The sequence below is a fragment of the Phoca vitulina genome, unplaced genomic scaffold (assembly GCF_004348235.1).
Source record: "Phoca vitulina isolate PV1807 unplaced genomic scaffold, GSC_HSeal_1.0 scaffold11, whole genome shotgun sequence".
Taxonomy (NCBI): Eukaryota; Metazoa; Chordata; class Mammalia; order Carnivora; family Phocidae; genus Phoca; species Phoca vitulina.
This window is the reverse complement of record NW_022589714.1, coordinates 11,024,535-11,049,242: the sequence shown is the minus strand read 5'-3', so window position 1 is coordinate 11,049,242 and position 24,708 is coordinate 11,024,535. Positions and strand designations below refer to the sequence as shown.

At 36.0% G+C, this 24,708-nt stretch overlaps 1 protein-coding gene across 1 annotated transcript in view; it reads right to left on the bottom strand.

The window, feature by feature from the left end:
* The window catches only part of LCA5 (lebercilin LCA5), a 54,571-nt gene that overhangs the window by 11,789 nt on the left and 18,074 nt on the right, over nt 1-24,708 (bottom strand). The gene's annotated exons all lie outside the window — the stretch shown is intronic.

The following is a 24,708-nucleotide window of genomic DNA, read 5'->3' as shown; positions in this document are numbered from 1 at the left end:
ACTAACCAGACCCATAAAACAACATCTATAATTAAACCAAAGCACTTCTGCACAGCACACCTGAGAGAACCATCCATCTCTGAACCTGAAAGCGGGTGGACCGGACATCAGAGGAGGCCATGGAGCCAGGGCGGTGGGACAGGTGGCAGAGGCAGTCGCAGGCCCATATGGCCTTTCTGGCAGAGGAGGTGGAGGGTAAAGGTGTTAAGTGGGAATCTGCCCGGCCACATGTGCGGCAGTCGGAGGACTCAACTCTGAGGAGAGACCGCAGTGACTAAGGGGAGGAGAAGGAAAGGGAAGGAGGCAAAGAGAACTGAAGGAATGAAGGAATACCATTTCCTGGGCTGGATGCCCAGGATTCTGACAAGAGATCATCCATGGATCTCTGGGAAACATCCCCCAACTCAAGGATCCCCTAGTGGGAAATGGGCACAGCCAAAGAATTAAGTGGTAAGCACACACCTCCCTCCACTCTGCCACCACACTTCTTCTTTCCAGTCCAGCAGCTTTTTTTAATTGTATAATTTTTTTTCTCCTATGCATTTTATTTGAAGGCCCCTGATTTTCTCAGTACTGTTACATGTATAGAGCCTTCTGGTCCCTAGGGATGGCTTAAGGTCTTTAAATAGCTCAAAGAACAATTGGGAAATTGAGCACTAACTAGATATTTGAAAATATTAAAAAGTTGTTAATTTTTTAGATGTTACTCTTGGTATCAGTTAATGGCATTGTGTTTTTAGTCTTTATATTTTAGAGAGATACAAGATGAAGTATTTAGGAATAAAACAATACGATATTCAATATCTACTTCCAAATAATACAGAGAGGTGGAGGAGAGTATATATGAAAAAATATTTTCTATAAGGTGACATTTTTTACTGAAGTATAGTTGACACACAATGTTATATTAGTTTCCAGTGTACAACATAGTGATTCCACAACTCTATACCCTATGCTGTGCTCACCACAACTCTAACTTACATCTCACCATACAATGCTATTACAATATCACTGACTATATTCCCTATGTTGTGCCTTTTATTCCCGTGACTTATTCATTCCATAACTGGAAGCCTGTATCTCTACTCCGATTCACTCATTTTGCCCATCTCACCACCACTCTCCCCTCTGGCAACCATCAGTTTGATTTCTGTCTTTATGGATCTGTTTCTGCCCTCCTTAGGCCCCATCACCTATTTAACCCATCCCCCGCAAGCCACCTCCTTCAGTAACCCTCAATTTGTTCTCTATAGTTAAGAGTCTGTTGTATGGTTTGCTCCCTCTCTCTTTTTTCCCATGTTCATTTGTAAATGGAATTGTTTTCTTAATTTCACTTTCTGCTACTTCGTTATTAGTGTATAGAAACACAACTGACTTCTATTAATTTTGTATCCTGCAACTTTACTGAATTCATTTATTACTTCTAATGGTTTCTGGCGGAGTCTTTAGTGTTTCCTACATATGATCATGTCACCTGCAAACAGTGACAAGTTTTTTTTCTTACCAATTTGGATGCCTTTTATTTTCTGTCTAATTGCTATGCCTAGGTCTTCTAGTACTATGTTATATAAAAGTGGCAAGAACAAGACATCCTTGTCCTGTTACTAATCTTAAAGCTCTGTTTTTGCCCCCTGAGTATGATGTTAGCTCTAAGTTTGTCATATATGGCCTTTATTATGTTATGTTCCCTCTACACCCACTTTATTGAGAGGCTTTATCATGAATGGATGTTGAATTTTGTCAAATGCTTTTTCTGCAGCTCTTGTGCTGATTATATATTATCCATCACTTTATTAATGCTGTGTATCATGTTGACTGATTTTTGAATATTGAACTGCCCTGATATCCTGGAATAAATCCCCCTTGATCATGGTGAATAATTTTTAAAAATATATTGAATGCAGTTTGCTAATATTTTATTGAGGATTTTTTCGTATCTGTGTTCATAAGGGATATTACTGGCCTATAGTTTTCTTTGTTGTAGTGCTTTTGTCTGGTTTTGGTATCAAGGTAATATGACCTTGTAGAATATATCTGGAAGCTTTCCTTCCTCTTCTATTTTTTAGTTTGAGGAAAATAGGTATTAACTCTTCTTCAAATGTCTGGTAGAATTCACCTATGAATTCATCTGGTCCTGGACTTTTGTTTGTTGAGAGTTTTTTAAATTACTAGTAACAAAATTAAATCAGTAATCAGTGTATTCAAATTTTCTATTTCTTTCTGATTCAGTTTTAGAAGACTGTATGTTTCTAGGAATTTATCCATTTCCTCTACGTTGTCCAATTTTTTGGCATATAATTTTTCATAGTAGCCTCTCATAATCCTTTGTATCTCTGTGGTGTCATTTGTTACTTCTCTTTCATTTCTGAATTTATTTATTTAGGTCCCATCTCTTTTTCTTGGTGTGTCTGGCTAAAGGTTTATCAAATTTATTTTTTTTCAAAGAGCCAGTTCTTGGTTTCATTGATCTTTTCTATTGTTTTTTTAAGTCTCTATTTCATTTATTTCTGTTCTGATCTTTATTATTTTCTTCCCTCAACTGGCTTTGGGCTTTGTTCTTCTTTTCCTAGTTCCTTTAGGTATAAGGTTATATTATTTGAAATTTTTGTTTCTTGAGGTAGGCCTTTATCATTTTAAATTTCCGTCTTACACCTGCTTTTGCTATATCCCAAAGATTTTGGAACACTGTGTTTTCATTTTCAGTTGCTTCTATGTATTTTTCACTTCCTCCGTGATTTCTTGGTTGACCTCTTGATTGTTTCATAACATGTTGTTTAGCCTCCTTGTTTGTGTTTATTCATATTCTTTTATTGTAAACGATTTCTAGTTTCATATCATTGTAGTTAGAAAAGGATGCATGATATGAATTCAATCTTCTTAAATTTATTGAGACTTGCTTTGTAGCCTAATGTGATCTGTCCTGGAAAATGTTTCATGTGTACTTGAAAAGAATGTGTATTCTGTTGCTTTGGGATGGAATGTTCTGTTAAGTCCATCTGGTCTAATGTGTCACTCAGACACTGATTTTCTGCCTAAATGATCTATCCATTGATATAAGTGGGGTGTTAAAATCCCCAACTGTTACTATTTTGCTGTCACTTTCTCCATTTATGTCTATTAGTATATGCTTCATGTATTTAGGAGCTCCAATGTTGGTTGCATAGTTAATTACAATTGTTATATCTTCTTCTGGTATTAACCCCTTTATTAGTAGTAGTAAGAGATTGAAAAAAGGCATTATGTCTACTTTTTTTTTTTTTTTTTTAAGATTTTATTAGAGAGAGAGCATGAGTGGGGGGAGTGAGCAGAGGGAGAGGGAGAAGCAGACTTCCCACTGAACTGGGAGCCTGATGTGGGGCTGGATCCCAGGACCCTGGGATCATAACCTGAGTCGAAGGCAGACACTTAACTGACTGAGCCACCCAGGTGCCCTACATGTCTGTTTTAAATTCTACTTTGTCTGTTTTAAGTATTGCTACCCCAGCTTTTTAAATTTTCACTTCCATTTGCATGAAATTATCTTTTCCCCTCTCTGCACTTTCAGTCTGTGTCTAGATCTGAAGCGACTCTCTTGCAGGCAGCATATAGAGGAGTCCTGTCTTTTTATCCATTCCTCCCAACCCCTCCCCACCATGTCTTTTGACTTGAGCATGTAGGCCATTTCAATTACAGTAATCACTAATATCTATATACTTATTGCCATTTTGTTAATTATCTTCTGGTTGTTTTTGTAGTTCTTCTGTGTTCCTTTCTTCTCTTTGGGATGGAATGTTCTGTTAAGCCCATCTGGTCTAAGGTCTCTTCCCTTTGGACTGATGACTGACTTTAGTGTTTTGTTTGGCTTACTTTCTCTTCATTTTCTTGTGTATCTATTACAGGTTTTAGATCTGTGGTTACCATAAGGCTCATATATAACATGCTACGTACATATACCCAGTCTTAAGGTGATGGTACTTAAGTTCAAAGACATTCTAAAAGAACTTCATTTTTTTACTTCTCCCTCCATTTTTAATGTATATGTCGTCATATTTTACATCTATTTTGTGTGTCCCCTTATTTTTAGTTAAAATTAATTTTGCTATTTTTGTCTTTTAACCTTCATACTAGTTTTGTAAGTGATTGCTCTACTCCCTTTGCTGTGTGTTTGCTTTTACTCATAAAATCTTTTACTTTTATGATGTTCTTCTAATTATGTCCTTTTCTTTTCCACATAAAGAAGTCCCTTTAACATTTCTGGTAAGGCCATTTTAGTGGTAATAAACTCCTAAACTTCTGTTTGTCTGGAAAACTGTTTATCTCTCTTTCAATCCTTAATGATAACCTTGCCAGTAGAGTATTCCTGACTGTAGATGTTTTCCTTTCAGCACTTGGGATATATCATGCCACTCTCTTCTGGCCTGCAAAGTTTCTGCTGAAACTTACCTGTACCCAACCTCAGCTTTAGCTGCACTGCCAGGGTGTCCCTGAGGAGGACCTGCTGGCTGGCATACGGCCAGGTTGTCCTCTGTATCGAGAGCCCCAGGACAAACCAGTTAGCACCCACTTCAGCTATCAGGCCAGAGCACCCACTGTGTGGAGAGCCCTGGGACTCCCTCAACTTGCACCCACTAAGCTTCAGCTGTCCTGCCAGGGTGTCCTCTACATGGAGAGACCCAGGACTGACCCGGCCCCCACCCACTTCAGCTCTAGCCATCCCAACAGGGCAGGCCCAGCATGGAGTGCCCTAGGAACCACACCCCATGTCAGATACAGCTGAAGAGAGAGAGAAATATGCTACAAATGAAAGAAGACAAAAACCTCAAAAAAGGACTAATGAAACATAAACCAATTTAGCTAATAAATAGTTCAAAGTAATAATCATAAAGATGCTCACACTGAAGAGTGGAAGACTCCGTGAGAACTTCAACAAAAAGATAAAAAAATATAAGAACCAATCGGAGTTGGTTCCTGTCCCAAATGGCGGAGGAATAGGAGACCGTAGTTTCGTCTGGTCCCAGGAATTCAGTTAGATAGCTATCAAATCATTTTGAAAACCTGCAAACTCAACCAGAGATCTAAGAAAAGCTGCAAGCAACTCTACAAACAGAAAAGTGGCCACTTTTTGCACCGCAGGAGGTGAGGAGAAATGAATCCGAGGCAATATAGTGGAAGATAAACTGCCTGCCGGGGTAGGGAGCCTCTATCAGCTGGCTATTGAAAAGTGATATGGCAGTGGAGTGCAAAATCAGAACTTTTAGAAGTCTGCTCCAGTGAGGGATGTCCCTGCCTGAAAGGCGCTCAGGTGGCAAAGTGGGGCAGAATCCTAGGTGGGACAGTGTGGTCTCAGGACCCCCGGGGATCACAGAGAATGGGGGTGTCTGAGTGCAACAGAGTCCCAGGCATCGGAGTGGGGAAGCTGGCTACAATCAGCAAGCCCAGGAGTGGGCGTTCAGCTCAGTGTCGCCATAAACCAAGAACAGACTGGCACCACACCTATCCACAAAGACCTGCCAGACCGGAGAGGTCTGACCATATTATATTCAGGTGCTAAATAAGAATACTTTATCCAGCTAGGATGTCATTCAAATCAGAAAGAGAGATAAAAAGCTTCCAGGACAAACAGAAACTAAAAGAATTTGTCATCACTAAACAAGCCCTACAAGAAAAGGGGATCCTTTAAGCAAAGAGAGAGCCCAAAAATAACATAGACCAGAAAGGAACAGAGACAATATACACAAATGGTAACTTTACAGGTAATAAAATGGCACAAAATTCATATCTTTCAATAGTTACTCTGACTGTTAATGGGCTGAATGCCCCAATCAAAAGACACAGGGTATCAGATTGGATAAAAAACCAAGACCCATTGATATGCTGTCTGCAAGAGACTCATTTTACACCCAAAGACACCTCCAGAAACAAAGTGAGGGGGGTGGAAAACCATAATCATGCTCATGGACATGAAAAGAAAGCAGGTGTGGCAATCCTTAATCAGACAAATTAGATTTTAAACCAAAGACTGTATTAAGAGATGAGGAAGGACACTCTATCATGATTAAAGGGTCTAGCCACCAAAAAAATCTAACAACTGTAAATAGTGATGCCCCTAACAAGGGAGCAGCCAATTACATAAGCCAATTAATAACAAAATTAAAGAAACACATTGATAATAATACAATAACAGTAAGGGGACTTTAACACCCCACTTGCTGAAATGGACAGATCACCTAAGCAAAGATCAACAAGCAAACAAGGACTCTGAATGACATATTGGACCAGATGGATTTCACAGATATATTCAGAACATTCCGTCCTAAAGCAATAGAATACACATTCTTCTCCACTGCACATGGAACATTCTGCAGAATAGATCACATTCTGGTCAAAAACCAGGTCTCAACCAGTACCAAAAGATTGGGATCATTCACTGCATATTTTCAGACCATAGTGATTTGAAACTTGAACTCAATCACAAGAGGAAATTTGGAAAGAACTCAAATACATGGGGGCTAAAGAGCATCCTACTAAAGAATAAATGGATCCACCAGGATATTAAAGAAGAATTTAAAAAATTCATGGAAACAAATGGAAATGAAAACACAACTGTTCAAAACCTTTGAGATGCAGCAAAGGCAGTCCTAACAGGGAAGTATATACCAATACAAGCCTTTCTCAAGAAACAAGAAAGGTTTCAAATACACAAATAAACTTACACCTAAAGGAGCTGGAGAAAGAACAGCAAATAAAGCCTAAACCTAGCAAGGAGAAGAGAATTAATAAAGATCAGAGCAGAAACCAATGAAATAGAAACCAAAAGATCAGAAGAACAGAACTATGACATTAGGAGCTGGTTCTTTGAAAGAATTAATAAGACTGAGAAACCCCTGGCCAGACTTATCAAAAAAAAAAAAAAAAAAAAAAAAAGGGCCTAAAAAAAAAAAAGAATGAAAGAAAGAGGAGAGATCACAGCCAACACCGAAGAAATACAATTATAAGAACATATTATGAGCAACTATATGCCAATAAATTAGATAATCTGGAAGAAATGGGTGCATTTCTAGAGACATATAAACTTCCAAAACTGAAACAGGAAGAAACAGAAAACCTGAACACAGACCCATAACCAGCAAGGAAATTGAAGCAATAATCAAAATTTCCCAACAAACAAGAGTCCAGGGCAGGATGGCTTTCCAGGGGAATTCTACCAAACATTTAAAGAAGAGTTAATACCTATTATCCTGAAGCTGTTTCAAAAATAGAAATGGAAGGAACACTTCCGAACTCTATGTGGCAAGCATTACCTTGATCCCAAAAACCAAAGACCCCACCAAAAAGAAGAATTACAGACCAATATCCCTAATGAACATGGATGCAAAAATTCTCATTAAAATACTAACCAATAGGATCCAACAGTACATTAAAAGGATTATTCACCACAACCAAGTGGGATTTATTCCTGGGCTGCAAGGGTGGTTCAACATCCTCAAATCAATGTGATACACAACATTAATAACAGAAAGGGCAAGAACCATATGATCCTCTCAAATGCAGAAAAAGCATTCAACAAAGTACAGCATCCTTTCTTGATTAAAACTCTTCACAGTGTAGGGATAGAACCATATCCCTATTATAAAAGCCATATACAAAAAGCCCATAGCAAATATCATTCTCAATGGGGAAAAACTGAGAGCTTTTCTCCTAAGGTCAGGAACATGACAGGGATGCCCACTATCACCACTGCTATTCAACATAGTACTAGAAGTCCTAGCCTCAGCAATCAGACAACAAAAAGAAATAAAAGGCATCCAAATCGGCAAGGAAGAAGTGAAACTCTCACTCTTTGCAGATGACAGGATACTCTATCTGGAAAACCCTAAAGTCTTCACCCCAAAATTGCTAGAACTCATACAGGACTTCAGCAAAGTGGCAGGATATAAAATCAATGCACAGAAATCAGCTGCATTTCTACATGCTAACAATGAGACAGAAGAAAGAGAAATTAAGGGGTCGATCCCATTTACAATTGCACCAAAACCATAACATACCAGGAATAAACCTAACCAAGGAGGCAAAGGGTCTGTACTCAGAAAACCATAGGAAAGAAATTGAGGAAGAATACTCATGAAAGAAATGGAAAAACATTCCATGCTCATGGACTGGAAGAAGAAATAGTTAAAATGTCTATGCTACCCAGAGCAATCTACACATTCAATGCAATCCCTATCAAAATACCATCAACTTTTTTCACAGAGCTGGAACAAATAATCCTAAAATTTGTACGGAACCAGAATAGACCCCGAATAACCAAAGGAATGTTGAAAAAGAAAACCAAAACTGGTGGCATCACAATGCCAGATTTCAAGCTATATTACATAATCATCAAGACAGCATGATACTGGCACAAAAATGGACACACAGATCAACGTAACAGAATAGAGAACTCAGAAATGGACCCTCAACTCTATGGTCAACTAATCTTCGACAAAGCAGGAAAGAATGTCCAAGGGAAAAAAGACAGCTTCTTCAACAAATGGTGTTGGGAAAATTGGACAGCCACATGCAGAAGAATGAAACTGGACCATTTCCTTACAACACACACAAAAATAGACTCAAAATGGATGAAAGACCTAAATGAGAGCCAGGAATCCATCACAATCCTAGAGGAGAACATGGGACACAAAGGCAAAAATGAACTATGGGGACTTCATCAAGATAAGAAGCTTCTGCACAGCAAAGGAAACAGTCACAAAACCAAAAGACAACCGACAGAATAGGAGCAGATATTTGCAAATGTCTTATCAGATAAAGGGCTAGATTCCAAAATCTATAAAGAACTTATCAAACTCAACACCCCAAAGAACAATAGTCCAATCAAAAAATGAGAAGACATAAACAGACTTTTTTCCAAAGAAGACATACAAATGGCCAACAGACACATGAAAAAATGCTCCACATCACTCAGCATCAGGGAAATACAAATTAAAACCACAATGAGATACTACCTCACACCTGTCAAAGTGGCTGCAATTAACAAGTCAGGAAATAAGAGATGTTGGCGAGGATGTGGAGAAAGGGGAACCCTCTTACACTGTTGGTAGGAATGCAGGCTGGTGCAGTCACTCTGGAAAACAGTATGGAGGTTCCAACTTCCTCAGGAAGTTGAAAATAGAGCTACCATACAACCCAGCAATTGCACTACTGGGTATTTACCCCAAACATACAAATGTAATCATGTGAAGGGGCACCTGCACCCCAATGTTTATAGCAGCAATGCCCACAATAGCCAAACTATGGAAAGAGCTCAGATGTCCACTGATAGATGAATGGATAAAGATGTGGTGTATACACACACACACACACGTGTGTATACACACACACACACTGGAATACTACTCAGACATCAAAAAAATAAAATAAAATCTTGCCATTTACAATGTGGATGGAACCAGAGAGTATTATGCTAAGCAAAATAAGTCAGTCAGAGAAAGACAATTATCATATGATCTCATTCATATGTGGAATTTAAGAAAGAAAAATCCAGAGGATCATAGGGGAAGGGAAATCAGAGAGGGAGATAAGCCATAAGAGACTCTTAATCGTAGGAAACAAATTGAGGGTTGCTGGAGGGGAGAGGCTGGGGAGATGGGGTATGGGTGAAGAACACTGAGGAGGGCATGTGGTGTAATGAGCACTGGGTATTATATAAGACTGAGTATCACTGAGCCTTACCTCTGAAACTAATACACTATATGTTAATTGAATTTAAAATAATTTGAAAATAAAATGAAAAAAAAGAGAACCAGAGTTGAAGAATACATAAGAAAAATGAAAAATACACTAGAAGGAATCAACAGATTAGCTGATGCAGAAGAAAGGAACAGCAGTCTTAAAGACAGGATAACAGAAAGCACCTAAGCTGAAGTGCAAAAAGAAAAATGCATTAAAAAAATGAGGATAGCTTAAATGATCTCATGGACAACATTAAGCAAACAAACATTTGCATTATAGGGGTCCCAGAAGGAGAACAGTGAAAAAGGCAGAAAATTTACTTGAAGAAATAATAGCTCAAAACTTACCTAACTGGAGGAAGGAAACAGAATCCATGTTCAGGAGAAAAGAAGAGTTCCAAACAAGGTAACCCTAAGGAGGTTCATACCAAGAGACATAAATATTAAATGTCAAAGATTAAAGAGAGAATTTTAAAAGCAGCAAGAGAGAAACAAAGTTATATAGAAGGGAAAGCCCATAAGGCTATCAGCTGATTTTTTCAACGTTTTTCTACGTTTCAACAGAAACGTTGAAAGCCAGAAGAGAGTGGCATGATATATTCAGAGTGCTAAAAGGAAAATACCTAAAACCAAGCAAGGTTATCATTCAGAATGGAAGGAGAGATAGAGTTTTTCTGACAAGCAAAAGTTAAAGAAAGGAGTTTATCACCACTACACTGGCCTCACAGGAAATGTTAAAGGGACTTCTTTAAGTGGAAAAGAAAAATCCACATTAGAAGTAAAACAAAAAGTTATGAATTAAAAGATATAAAATATGACAAATGGATCAAATGTAAAAAAAGATTTCTTTTAGAATGTGTTCAAACTTAAGGGGCTATCAACTTAATATAGACTTCTATATACTTAGGATCTTATAAATAAACCTCATAGCAAACACAAATCCAAAACCTATAATAGATACATAAAAAAATAAAGCCAAGCATAACCCTACAGAAAGCCATCAATCACAACAAAAAAAGAGCAAGACAAGAAAGGAACAGAGAAGAACTAAAAAAACAACCAGAAAACAGTTAATAAAATGGCAAAAAGTACATAACTATCAATGATGACTTTAAATGTAAATAGTCTAAATGCTCCACTCACAAGTTATAGAGGCGGGAGGGTAGGGATAAAAAACCAAAACCCATCTATATGCTATCTAAAAGAGACTTGTTTCGCACCTAAAGACACATACAGACTGAACGTGAAAGCATTCAAAAAGATATCTCATACAAATAGAAGCAAAAGAAAACCCAGGGTAGCACACTTCTACCAGACAAAACAGGACTTAAAACGGACTATAATAAAAGACAAAGATGGGCATTACATAATAATAAAGTAATAATAATAATAATAAAATCCAACAAGAGGATATAAAAATTTTAAATATATGAAGGAAATATTAAGACATTATGGGAGAAGTTGGTAGTAATACAATAAAAGTAGGTGATTTTATTATCCCACTTACATCAATGGAGGGATCATCCAGGCAAAAAGTCAAGAAGTAAATAATGTCTCTGAATGACACATTAGACCAGATGGATGTGACAAATATAACCAAAACATTCCATACAAAACAACAGAGTACACATTATTTTCAAGTGCAAATGAAACATTCTTCAGGACAGATCACATGTTAGGCCACAAAACAATGCCTCAACAAATCTAACAAGACTGAAATCATACCATGCATATTTTTCTGACTACAACAGTATGAAACTAGACATTAAGGAAAAAAAATGGAAAAAGCACAAACACATGGAGTATGAATAATATGCTACTAAACATCCAATGGGTCAACCAAAAAGTCAAAGAGAAAATTAAAAAAAACACATGCAGACAAATGAAAGTGAAAATACAATGTTCCAAAATCTCTGGCATGAAGCAAAACCATATGTAAGAGGGAAATTTATAGCAATAAAGGCCTAACTCAAAAAACAAGAAAAATCTCAAGGAAACAATCTAGCCTTACACCTAACGGAACCAGAAAAAGAAGAGGGAAGGAAATAATAAAGATTTGAGTAGAAATAAATGAAATAGAGGCTAAAACAAAACAAAACAGAAAAGATCTGTGAAATCAAGAACTGGTTCTTTGAAAAGATAAAAAAATTGATAAACCTTTCACCAGACTTAATAAGTAAAGAAAAAAGACAGAAGACCCAAATAAGTAAAGCCAGAAATGAAAGAGAAGTAACAACCAACACCACAGAAATACAAGGGATTATAACAGTATGAAAATTTATATGCCAACAAATTGAACAACCTAAAAGAAATGGATAAATTCCTTGAAACATAGAATCTTCCAAAACTGAATCAGGAAGAAACAGAAAATCTGAGCACACTGATTACTAGTAATAAAACTGAATCAGTAATCAAAAAACTCCCAACAAACAAAAGTCCAGGACCAGATGGATTCACAGGTGAATTATACCAAACATTTAAAGAAGAATTAGTACCTATTCTCAAACTAATCCAAAAAATAAAAGAGGAGAGAAAGCTTCCAAATACATCAATGAATCCTCAATAATCCTCAATAAAATATTAGCAAACCTAACTTAATAATACATTAAGAGGATCATTCACCACAAGTGAAGTTTATTCCAGGAATGCAAAGATGGTTCAATATTTGCAAATCGATCAATGTGATACACCACAAACACAAAACCAAGGATAAAAATCGTATCATCTCAATATGTAGAAAAAACATTTGATAAAATTCAACATCTATTTATGATAAAAACTCTCTACAAGATGAGTTTAGAGGGAACATACCTCAACATAATAAAAACCATATAAACCCATAGCTAACACCATACTCAATGGTGAAAAACTGAGAGCTTTTCCTCTAAGAACAGGAACAAAACAAGGATGTCCACTCTCACCACTTTTATTCAATATAGTACTAGAAGTCCTAGCCACAGTAATCAAACATAATGAAATAAAAGGCATCTGGATTGGTAAGAAAAAAGTTAAACTATGATAACGACATAATACTATACATAGAAAACCCCTAAGGAATCCATCAAAAAAAAAAAAACTATTAGAATTTATAAATGAATTCAGTAAAGTTATAGGATAGAAAATTCACAGAAACTGGCCACGCTTCTATACACTAATAAAGTAGGAGTAAGAGAAATTAAGAAAACGATTTCCTTTACAGTTGTACACCTTTACAACTGTACACAAAAAATAAAAAATAAAATACCTGGGAATAAATTTAACCAGGGAAGTGAAAGACCAGTACTTTCAAAACTATGAAAAACTGATAAAATGAATTGAAGATGACACAAACAAATGGAAAAATATTCCATGCTCATGGATTGGAAGAATTAATACTGTTAAAATGACCATTCTACCCAAAACAGTTTAAAGATTCAATGCAATCTCCACTAAAATGCCAGCAGCATTTTTTCATACAACTGGAATAATCCTAAAATTTGTATGAATGCCACAAAAGACCCTGAATAGCCAAGTAATCTTCAGAAGAGAAACAAAGCTAGAGGCATCACAATCAGTTTTAAGAAATGCTACAAAATGTAGTAATCGAAACAGTATGGTACTAGCACAAAAGGAGACACATGGATCAATGGAACAGGATAGAGCCTAGAAACAAACCCACACTTACATAGTCAATTAACCTATAATAAAGGAGGCAAGAGTGGAAAATGGGGAAAAGACAGTCTGTCAATAAACAGTGCAGGGAAAACTGGACCATTTTCTTACACCATACACGAAAACAAACTCATAATGGATTAAAGACCTAAATGTGAGATTTGAAACCGTAAGACTCCTAGAAGAAAACATTGGTAGTAGTCTCGACGCTGGCTGTTGCAACATTTTTCTAGATGTCTCTCAGGCAAAGGAAACAAAAGCAAAAATAAACTATAGTGACTACACCAAAATAAAAAAACTTTCACACAGAGAAGGAAACCAACAAAATAAAAGGGTTACCTAGTAAATGGGAGAAGATATTTGCAAGTAATATATCTGATGAGGGGTTAATATCCAAAATATATAAAGATATAAAATTCAGCACCACAAAACCAAATAATCTGATTAAAATGGGCAGAGAACCCGAATATTTTTCCAGAAGATATACAGATGGCCGACAGACCCATGAAAAGATCCTCAACGTCCTTTATCATAAGGGAAATGCAAACTAAAACCACGATGAGATATCATCTTACACCTGTCAGAATGGCTAGAATCAAAAATCAAGAAATAACAAGTGTTGGCACAGATATAGAAGAAAAGAAACCCCCGTGCACTGTCAATGGAAATGTAAATTGGTGCAATCACTGTGGAAAACAATATGTAGGTACCTCAGAAAATTAAAAACAGTAATACCATTTGATTCAGTAATTTTACTTATCCAAAGAAAATGAAAACACTAATTCGAATTAGTCATTCTTTGAGAATTTTTATAATCTTGATGCAAAAACTGGATAAGGACAGCCTGAAAAATCATATGCCATTCTTATATGTGAATATTATTGTAAAAATCCCAAATATTAGCCAAAGGAATAGAGCACTGTACAAAAAATATATCCCAACTAAGTACCATTTATACCAAGAAAGCAAAGGATAAGAGTAGTTTAATAACAATATATAAATGTAATTTTCCATGTTTATTAAATGAGAAAAAATAATCATTTCAATAGAAGAAAAGCATTTGAACATTTAATAAAATTATTATCCATGATTTTAAATAAAATTCCTAGCAAGCTAGTAAAAGAAGTAAATTTCTTCACATATAATATACATAATATGTACACAGAGAAAAGATACAGGGTATACACTAAAATGCTAAAATTGGTGATATCTGAGTGTAAGAATGTTTTTTAGTTATTTTTCTCGCTTTTTTAATAATGCACATGTGCTACTTATATAAAAATAAAATGACAATTTTTAAAAATATGTCTCAATGAAAATAAAATAGGAAGGAGATATATCTATCAACTTCAGAAAAATAATTACGTCTGAGGAAAGCAGAAAAAGGGATGTTTTGGAGAAAAGTGTACAACAGGGAAGCCTTAAAGTAACATCGTTTAAGTATATGATCTAAAGGAAAAGTAGCAAAATATTAAGTAGATTCATGACTGTTTTAAATATTTCCTTTTCTATATGTTCATATATAGAATTTCATAAGAAAAAAATTATTTCATAAGAATATTTCATAAGAAAAAAATTAAAAGTGCTTCTAGAAATTAAAGATACGGAATTGAAAAAATGTAAATAGTGGTTATCTTTTGCTGGAAGGACTACCGGTATTTTTTCCCCTACTTTACTGTCAATTTCAAAATGTCTTTACACAAAAATTTAAATACTTAACTGATACTTCACCAATTGTAACTCTTTAAAAGAAATAAGGTTTATATAATTTAGCAACTTTTGCAAGCAAACCCAAAGGATAACTAATCTTACCTCCACTTACTGCTTATTAATAAAGCAATAACATAACAATACTGCATTTGTTTAAAAAGGTCTGTAAGTGTCTGTTGTTTTCATCTCTGCTGAGTTACTATAACTCAATCCTTAAGATTTAGACCCTTGGGTAAACAAGGACCGCAGCCCAATTTATAGGAATAGTTTTTTTTTTTTTTTTTTTTAACAACAGTGCTAGTAAGGTGATCATTCAGTCTCTGCACAAATAGTTCTGGTGGCAGAAAGTTCAGTAATTCAAAGGGTCTAATTTCACTGCCATTGGACAATTCCAATTATTTCGAAGGTCTTCCTTATGAATAAGCAGAAACCTGCTCCCAGAAATATCCGTTAGGTTTGTACTGCCTTTAGGAACATCCAAGAACATGTCTATTTCTCCTTTTCCAACAAAACAGCTCTTTAAATACTGAAATACATTACGTTTCCCTTAATTTGAAACTTATTCACGGTTCCATGGTTTTTCCACTGTTTCTTATATTACTATTTTTCACCCCCTGGTTCTCTGCTTGCTCTCTACATGTCACTTTGTTACCTAAAATTTGGTACCTGTTTTCAGATGTGATCTAGCTGGTAAAATTAGTTGTTATTAATACCAGGGCCTGGGCACCAGCATAATTGGTTAACTGTTTTTTTCCTTCTGTTAACTTTTTAAGCAGCTATATGACCACAAGTTCAACAACTAAAACCCTATGCTTTTTTTAAAACTTGAATTACTTTCAAATCAAGTCTCCCCATATTAGTAGGCATAAAATAGATGGAAAAAAACTAAGGACTCAACAGTTAACCAGATTAAATTTTATCTTGCTTGTTTGGGGCCAGATTTTTGAGCCCAGGGAGATCTTAATCTTGTCATCCATCAAAATAGCTGCCCCTCCTATTTCTGAACCTGTCATGAATGCCACTTTCTTTCACTGATCCATCTATCCACTCAATCCTTTAAAAAAAACATTAATTCTAGCCAGATAGAATGTCAAATGTTACAAACACAAAATGAAATAGGACCTGTTCTTGCCCTTTAGGAGCCCAATCAAATTCACTGATAAATATGCTGACAAAGGGCCAGGGTCTAAGATGGCACCCCAAAGCACCTACCTAGAAATGCTGTCTCCAAACTGATAACTGTTTATTTATTTGTACCCTCTGGGTTCAGTTGCTGATCCAATTGTAAAGCTTTCTAACATTTTCAACCAGTCCACATTTGTCCATTAAAACACAAACAAGAAAGATTTCCCATATCTACTATATACTATATCTACTATACATGAAGATATACTATATCTACTAGCATATACTACATCTATTCTTTGTATAGAGAAAAATTAATAGGTATAGTATACTTTGCTGTACCAATCTTGCAATCTTATGAGGAAAAGAGTAAGGGTAGTTCTAAGTGAGAAATATGTTCCAAAACATTCAAAAATTTGGTAGAGACTGGCATTAAGTTTACCTATTAATAATGTCTAACATTCACCTCTGCCTACCTTTGAAAAGTGGGACTTCCTTTTTCTCACTTTTCTTACCTGTCCCTAGTCTTCCTAACTCCCCAGTGTATACTGACAAAGGCTCTGAAATCACATTCATAAGGTTCTTCAGTCCTCTGGGGGATAATTCATTTGACTGTGGAGAATGAGCTCATTTAAATAAGTTATCTATCTCTTATTATTTCTTCATCTGCTTTGAGCAGGACAAGATAGAAGCAAACTTGGAATCTAATAGTTACACTTTTCTCTGAGCATTACAAGCAGTGGGCTTTGGTCTTATTACTCTAATGAAAACTCTGCTGTTTTCTTTTAAAGTGTCTACAAGCCTTTGCTCACTCTTTGAGTTTTTGTCTTCAAACATACAACTAGATTTTACTCCACAGTATTTAGCATGGCTAGTACCAAAAATAAAACAGATTTCAGAAGTGGTTCCTGCTCAAAAAACTGCATATAAAGAATCAGCATGATATGATAGATTTTGAAAAAAACAATTTGTTGCTTTTCCAGTGTGTGCATCATCTTATCAGAAGTTACTGATAAGACAGCCAAAATTAATTTTAATATTTTAATTCATGCTACCATAAAATTATGAAAAAACTCAAATGTACTATTACAAGAAGATCATATTACTCAGCTTTTAAAAATGTGATAAAATTACAAGGATATTATTAAAATGGTAATAGAATAAAAAGAGCAACAGAATGGGAGACAGCAGACTGCTGTTCTAGTTCCGAACTTGTGGTTCTAGTGACCTGTGTGATTCTATGTGATCTGGAAGAAGAAAAATAACATCTCTCTGTCCTAGCTTCCTCAATTGTTAAATGCTTGAGTTGGACTACAGAGTTCCCCAAGAAGGTGTTTCAGGGCTGCATCAGATTGCTAGGCAACTGAGTTTCTGCAGTCTAACTCACCAGTCACCACACAGAATAGTTCAGCCTTTATCTGGCTGCCTGTGAAGAAATGCTAAAATTTGAAAAACCAATGGATGAAATTGGTAGTTTTTAAATATTTTTGGAAAACAACAGAATCCTTGAAGTACACTGAGCTCATTTGAAAACCAGTGCAAAAACGATTTCTATGGTCCTTTCAAAGTCTCAAATACTACTATGCTGTGATGTATTTACTTTTAAATAATGTACTTTGAGTGCACTTTATTTTTCAGTTATACATTAGGTGCCTAAAAAGTACCAGGCACTGAGCTAGAATCATCATGAACTTTATCTCAAACACTGTTTATCACCATCTGCAAGATTTTACAGAATGAAAACTTGAGTTCAGATAATCTAAGCGGCATTGGATATCATAAAGCTAGCCCAGTAGAGAACCAGAATTTGAACCTAGGTTGAATATCTGTGTGCATGTATAAAATTCTGTTTCATTAGGAACTCAACACCTTAGGAAGTAGTATTAGTTAACAGCATAATTAAATATAAACTAAATAATTTTTTTATTTGCTCTTAAATTCTGAGCCAATAATTTTTGACAAGTTAGCAAAAGTCATCACTGTTTCTATATTAAAGATGCTTTCACAAAAATGCATGTATTTTAAAATCGTCTTGAGTGATATTAATCACAAGGAAAGTCAATTTAATCATAGTTTTTCTTGTAGTAATAAAGTTAAATTCTTTTATTTTAAGGAATAAAATCTTTAAAAGTATTTAAGAATATTTTATATTTTATATTTATTACTTGTTATAATATTTAACTTTTATAATAAAGAATAAAATCTTTAAAATAAAAGAATTTAACTTTATTACTACAAGAAAAACTATTATTCAAAAGCATTCTTTATATTCCTTTTATCAACAAATAACCAAAAATGATTTGAAAATGCTTTACTGATTTCCACTTCCAGGAATTTTCCATTAGTATGCTTATATATGCATGCAAAAACTTAAGTTCACTACCATAATGTATATTTATACTACACCAAAACAAGTTCCTAACATATGTGTTAGTAAGAGAAGAGGTTCAACATATTATGATGTATCTACACAATGGAATAGTATATCACCTTCAAAAAGAATGAGGCAGGAGAAAGTGATGTCACCAAAATGATGACATACATCATTCCTAACATCACTCCCCCTTACAAGAACAATTAACAACTATTCATGGACAAGACACCATTGAGACAATCCTAGAACACAGGAGTGAGGCTGAAGCAACCTCCTGCACCAGAGACCAAGACAGATTGCATTAGAAGGGTGAGAGGAACAGCTACACTCTGATCCCACCGCCCTTCCTATAGGCTGCCACAACACCATGCCTCTAGTACCTCCAGTGGGAAGAGATGGCCCAGAAGGACACTGAGCTCCTGCAGAATTGTGGGTTGCTTGGTGGGAGCCCTTAATCTGGTGGAGCCCTTACTCTGGTTTCACTTCACAAGGATCACAGGAAACTGCAGGACTCAAGCACTGGGAATCTGACTGTGACAGAAGTGGAGAGAGACTTCTAACCACTAGCACTTAGATTTGGGCAGAGCAAATACCTATCTGCAGAGCCCAAGTAGTAATCGCAAGCAGCAGCTCTGCTCATCTGTAGATCAAGTCTAGGGTGGAGTCTGACTAGGAAACTCAGTGGGTGCAGGTCTGCCTACTTTGGATCCCCAAATGAGGAATTTTGCCAGCCCTGGGGTTTGGTCTTCCCAAGACCAGCAGAGGTGAGTCACAGCCCTACCCTATTGCGGATTGTGGCTCCCAGCCTCTTGAGACCAGAAAGCCTGTTCTGGAAAATTCAGGAGTTGTCTAGAAAGGGCCCTCCTAATCCTGCCCAAGTAGAAGCCTGCAGAACATGGCTCATAGTCCCTTCTGACAGTAAGAGCTGGCAAGAACAGCTGGAGTCTGCATAATAACTAAGTAACTCAAGCTAAGAGGTGGGCAAGCAGAGCTGAAGACCTGTAGACAAAGCTAGTGGCCCTGTTCAGCCAGGGAACTTGGGGCACAGGTCAGGTTGAGTCAAGACCATAAACAAAGAGCATTAGTGGCCCTGGAGCTGCTTCTCCTGCTATGCCTGGATGGGGAAACTAATTCATAGCCCCACCTATTGCTGAATACAGCCTTCAGCCCACCTGACCAGGGAAACTTACCAGACCACATGGGAAGCTGTGTAACCCATCCAACAGCCATGCTTACAGTAGCACTTGAACAGAAAGCACAGCCTGTGACTTTCTCTGTCTGGAGAGCAAAACCAGTGGCTTCACCAGAACAGGATATTTGATGCACACTCTTGTTTGGATCCCCAAACAATGAGCTGTGTAGGCCCTGGGTCCTGTCCTGCTGCCCTGCCTAATGCTGAGTATAATACTCAGGACTGACTGTCTAATAAGCCTGATCAGAGTCTAGGCAATAGCAGAGTCCATCCTACAACCTCACTTGGGCGGGGAATCAAGCCAGCCGTCCTAGCAGCTGTTCTCAGTCAGTGGCATGTCCCACCACCCCTGACCTCAGAGTGCAAACAGTGCCTCCCCTCAAAACAGACCCTAATAGCAGGCGCCACCTGCCCAAGGACATTACCAGCAGAAACCCAAGCCAAGCTAACTATAGAAGAACTGTCTCTGCCAAAGTGAACCTGCAAAGTCTAGAAGAGACTACTTACTCAAATGTGCAATACCAATGTAAGAATCAAAGATCACAAGAAACCAAATATGACACCACCAAAGGAAACTAATAAAGCTCTAATAATTGATCATAAAGAAATGGAGATCTATGAACTGTGACAATTCAGAATAATCCTCTTGACAAAGGGGAACCCTCTGATACACTGTTGGTGGGAATGGAAACTGGTGCAGCTACTCTGGAAAACAGTATGGAGGTTCCTTAAAAAGTTAAAAATAGAATTACCCTACAACACAGCAACTGCACTACTAGGTATTTATCCAAAGGATACAAAAATAGTGATTCAAAGGGGCACATGCACCGCAATGTTTATAGCAGCAATAGCCACAACAGCCAAAATATGGAAAAAGCCCAGATGTCCACTGACAGATGAATGGATAAAGAGGATGTGGTATATATATATACACATATATACACACACACACAAACACACATACACAATGGAATATTTCTCAGCCATCAAAAGGAATGAAATCTTGCCATTTGCAACAATGTGGATGGAACTAGAGAATATTACGCTAAGTGAAATAAGTCAGAGAAGGACAAATACCGTATGTTTTCACTCATATGTAATTTAAAAACAAAACAGATGAACACAGGGGAAGGGAAGGAAAAATAAAATAAGATAAAAACAGAGAGGGAGGAAAACCATAAAAGACTCTTAACAATGGGAAACAAACAAGGTTGCTGGAAGGGAACTGCATGGGGGCATGGGGTAACTGGGTAATGGGCATTAAGGAGGGCACTTGATGTAATGAGCACTGGGTGTTATATGCAACTGATGAATCACTAAATTCTACCCCTGAAACTAATAATATGTTAACTAAATTGAATTTAAATAAAAATTTTTTTAAAAAAGAATAATCCTCTTAAACTTTAGTGAACTAAACAAGCTAGAATGTAGGATATTTCAAAATATCCAGTCAGAGAAGTATAAGAAAAAAGAATGAAAAGGAGTGAAAAAAGCCTATGAAAGTTATGGGACACAATGAAAAGAAACAATATTCACATAATGGGAATTTCAAGAAGAGAAAGAAAAGAGGGACAGAAAGTATATTTAAAGGGATAATAGCTGAAAACTTCCCAACCCTGGGGATAGACATAGACCTCTAGATTCAAGAAGCCCAAAGGACCACAAATAAGTTGAACCCAAATAAGGCTACATCAAGACATGTTATAATGAAATTGTAAAAAGTCAAAGACAGTATTTTAAAAACATCAAGAGAAAAGAGAGAAGTTACACATAAGGGAACCCCTATAAGGCAATCAGTGGATTTTTCAACAGAAACTTTTCAGGACAGAAGAGAATGGGATGACAGGTTCAAAATATTTTTTAAATTTATTTAATTTGAGAGAGAGAGAGAGAGAGACAGAGTATGAATGCATGACCAGAGGGGCAGAGGGAGAGGGAGAGAGAATCCCAAGCAGACTCCATGCTAAGCGTGGAGCCCCACATGGGGCTTGATCTCATGTCCCTGAGATCACAACCTGAGCTGAAACCAAGAGTAGGACGCTTAACTGACTGCGCCACCCAGGTGCCTGGACATATTCAAAATATTGAAAGAAAAAAACCGTCAACCAAGAATGCTCCCTGGCAAAGCTTTCCTTCAGAAATAGAGGGATAACGACTCTGCCCAACAAACAAAAACTGAGGGAATTCATCATCACTAAACCTGCCTTACAAGAAATGCTGAAGGGAGTTCTTTGAATGGAAATAAAAGAACACTAATTAATATCCTAAAAACATAAGAAGGCAGAGTAAAACTCACTGATAATTGTAAATATAGAGTCACAATTTGATCCTGTAATATGGTAATTTTGATGCATAATTCAATTGCAGCTCTAGATTAAAAGTTTATAAAAACACAGTAAAAATAACCATAACTACAATAATCTTATTAGTTACACAATATTTACAAAAATATGTAAGTTGTAACATAACCTAAAATGTGAGGGAAAGGAGAAGTAAAAGTGTAAAGCATAAGAATTCTAATGAAGTTAACTTGTTATTAGTTTAAAATAGTGTTACAGTTTAAAGATATTTTATGTATAAATATCATGATAAATAACCACAAAGGAAAAATCAAAGCCAGAAAAGGATACTACCAGGAAAAAAAAACACAGACAATATCCTGGTGAAAACAGATGCAAAAATTCTCAATAAAATACTAGCAAACCAAATTTAGCAGCATATTAAGGAATCATTTACCATGACCAAGTGGGATTTATACATGGGATGCAAGCAAGGATAGTTCAACATACAGAAATCAACAATGTGATACATCACATTAATAAAATGAAAGAAAAAATCATATAATCATCTCAATAGATACAGAAAAAGGACCTGTAAAATTCAACATCTGTTCATAATAAAAACTCTTAACAAATTAGATATAGAAGGAACATACCTCAATATAATAAAGGCCATATATAATTCCATAGCTAATACCATACTCAATAGTGAACGGATGAAAGCTTTAGCTTTTCCTCTAAGATCTGGAACAAGACAAGGGTGACCACTCTCACCACTCCTATTTAACAGAAGTCCTACCTAGAGCATTCAGATAAAAAAAAAAAAAAAAAAAAGGAAATAAAAGGCATCAGAATTGGAGAGGAAAAAGCAAAATTTTCTCTATTTGAGATGACATGATTTTATATAGAGAAAATAAACCTAAATACTCAACCAAAAAACTGTTAGAATGAATAAACAAATTCAGTAAAGTTGTAGGATACAAAATTAATCCACAAAAATCAGTAACATTTCTTTACACTAACAATGAATTATCTGAAAAAGAAAGAAAACAATCCCATTTACAATTAACACCAACACAATAAAATACTTAGGAATAACCTAAATCAAGGAGGTGAAAGATCTCTACTCTGAAAATACATTGTCAAAGGATATCAAAGAGAGCACAAATAAATGGAAAAAGGTAACCTGTGTTCATACAGGGGAAGAATTAATAATATTGTTCAAATGTCCATATCACGCAAAGCTATCTATAGATTCAACGCAATCACTATCAAATTTCAATGGCATTTCTTAAAGGAGTAGAAAAAATCCTAAAATTTACATTGAACCACAAAGACACTGAAGAGCCAAAGCACTCCTGAGAAAGAGAACAAAGCAGGAGGCAGCACACTTCCTTATTTCAAGGTATACTATAAAAAGCTATAGTAATCAAAACAGTATGGTACTGGCATAAAAACAAAGAGATCAGTGGAGCAGAAATGAGAACCCAGAAATAAATCCAAGTATATATGGTCAGTTAATATTTGACAGGGGAGCCAAAAATACTTAATGGAGAAAAGCAGTCTTTTTAATAAATGGTGCTGGGAAAACTGGATATTCACATGTAAAAGAAGGAAACTAGACCCCTATATCTGACACCACTCTCAAAAATTAACAAAATGGATTAAAGACTTAAGCATAAGACCTAAAATGATGAAACTCGTAGAAGAAAACAGGAAAAAAAACTTGACATGGGTCTTGGTGATGATTTTTTGGATAGGACACAAAAGCACAAGTAACAATATAAAAAATAAACAAGTGAGACAACATCAAATTAAAAAGCTTCTGCACAGCAAAAGAAACCATCGACAAATTAAAAAGACAACCTACTGAACAGGAAAAAATATTTCCAAGCCATATATCACATAAGGTGTTAATATCCAAAATATATAAAAAGAAATCCTACAACCAATAGCCAAAAAAAAAAAAAAAAAAATCCAATTAAAAATGGTCAAAAGACCTGAACATTTTCCAAAGAAGGTATATGAAGGCCCACAAGAAAGATGCTCAACATCACCAGTCATTAGGGAAATGCAAATCAAAACCACAATGAGATATTATTTCATGCCTATTAGAACGGCCATCATCAAAAAGACAAGCAATAACAAATGCTGGTAAGGATGTGAATATAAAAGGGAACCCTTACACATGACTGATGAGACTGTATGATGGTATAGCCGCTATGGAAAACAGTATGGAGGATCCTCACAAACCTAAAATTACAATGACTCTATGATCTAGCAATTCCACTTTTGAGAATATATCCAAAGGAAACAAAACCACTAGCTCTAAAAAATATCTACATCCTCATGTTCATAGCAGCATTATTTATAATAGCCAAGACATGAAAACATCCTAAGTGTCCATCAATGGAGGAATGGATAAAGCTGTTGTGATGTATACATACATATACAATGGAATATTATTCACCTATAAAAAAAATGAGAAAATCATTCAATTTGGGACAGCATGAATGGACCTTGAAGGCATTATGCTAAGTAAAATAAGTCACAAAGGGACAATTACTCTATGTTCTCACTTACATGTGGAATATTTAATTTAAAAAAATCCTAGGAAAAGAGATCACACTTGTGGTTACCAGGAGGGAAATGGTGGGGAGGGGGAATTGG